Genomic DNA, 2,004 nt, shown 5'->3' on the forward strand with positions numbered 1-2,004 from the left:
ATGACCCAACTTCATATGCCATCTTGTGGGATAAAGCCTGCATAATATCGACTCTACCCTGGTACTCTGCAGTAAAGAGGGCCAACGAGCAAAACATAGGCAACTACATGGGTTCGAGAAATGCATGCAGTGCAAAAGCTCCATACATCTGTTCAACACATTTGGACTTTTATACCATATCCCTCAAAATTAGCTTTTGAATGCTCTAGACCCCAAAGCTGTTTCCCTGTCTGGGCCACAAAACTCAAATTTCTTGAGTTCATGCCAATGTGTACGCTCTCTGAAAGGGTCTGAAAATCAATCACTCAACCCCAATTTGAACCATTGTCTTTGATGAGGCCCAGCCTTAGAAGTAACTCCATCTGTTAATGATTTATTTGGAAAACAGGAAGAAACCTCAACTAGAACTGTGTTTGGTAATTGCTGTATCAATCATTATTTCTGTAGAACAGTTTCTGTGTATTCTAGCCAGCCCCACGGGACAATTTTCAGATTTTCTAACATGACAAACACTCGAAATTAGAAAAAGGTTTTAATGGTTTAATTGTACAAACCACCAAATACCTTATTCTCAAACTTTAGACAAATATAATGATTAAATATGACTTATGATCATATATATTGGCATATATTGAATATTATATTAATATATAGTACATGTGGTATATTCTCTATTAGTACCTTGTGCTATATACTATATATTATATTATATATTATTGGATTGGGCAAACTTTATCTTAAAGGGATAGAAAGTAAATATTTGGGGCTTGTGGGATGTACAACCTATGTTGTCACTACTTATCTCTGTTATTGTAGCAAAAGCAGCCATAAACAATATGTAAATAAATGAATGTGGCTATGTTCAAATAAAACTTTACAAAAACAGGTGGCCAGCCCATGGGTCACAGTTTGCAGTCCTTGATATATTACATGTCATATATCACATTTTATTATATACTATATGTTATAAAATATGATTGTATATTAACTACTAGAAATATTTCATATTTATGGACTGAATGATGGAGAAATAGTACTAATTCACTCCATGTGCAATAGGGACTTCCAGGAGGCATTTGGTGAAGATAATTATACAGGGATAAAATACATCCGTGAAGTGCTCCAACATTAACATTAAATTTAAATCTATTTTAAAATGAATGTTGAAATCCTCAAACTGGGTCATTCTTATATTAGAAACTAGCAGGCATTCTGTCCTAGGCCTTGGGTAAGCCACATTCTTCTCCTGGGATCCTTTGTGGCAGGGGCTGCTGTCTCTGTCCCACATCACAAATTCAAGCAAAATTTGTCATACACTGCCTCCTTGATTGGATTTCTCAGCAACCCAAATATAAATGCATTGCTAAATCCCACATCTAGAATCTTTGCCATTCATTGGAAAATTTTCACTTCTACATCTTTTTTTTGTCATATTCTTGACTGGTTGACTTGGAACAGCCTCCCTTGATTTTGAGTTTCATTTTCACATGGTGGAGTCCCCAGCGCTTTCCTACGCTTGTGAGATTACCCAAGGGACTGGGCCTTGGAGGTTTGTGAGCCTTGGTGTGTCTCCAGTGGGGCTCCATAATCCTATTAATAGCTGAATTTCCTGGTAAAACTTGACCAGGGCTAGTTACTCGTGGATCTCCTTCAACATCTACTCTTAAACCCCCTAATAAAGAAAAAGTGTGTATATGTGTGTGTGTGCATGCATGTAAGAGAAGTAAAATGTTGCCATAGATACCTTCATGATTATGTGAACAAGGGGAGAGGGAAATAAGAAATGATTTCAAAACTTAAAGAGAAGAAGAAAGAAAGGATGATAGGGCACCTTTTAAACTTAAATTCAGCTTAATGAATGACTGGAAGCTTCGAAAAAGGTGAACATTAATGATGACAGGATTGGAGTCCAAGAATACCTTAAACTGTAGGATGAAGGGTATACGTTACAAAGGAAAATGTAATAGGAGTAAAGGTGCAGTCCTATACTTGGATCCAAGAAAT

This window comes from Aethalodelphis obliquidens, unplaced genomic scaffold (assembly GCF_003676395.1).
Source record: "Aethalodelphis obliquidens isolate GAN/ISIS:26980383/991018 unplaced genomic scaffold, ASM367639v1 scaffold74, whole genome shotgun sequence".
In the NCBI taxonomy this organism is placed as follows: domain Eukaryota; kingdom Metazoa; phylum Chordata; class Mammalia; order Artiodactyla; family Delphinidae; genus Aethalodelphis; species Aethalodelphis obliquidens.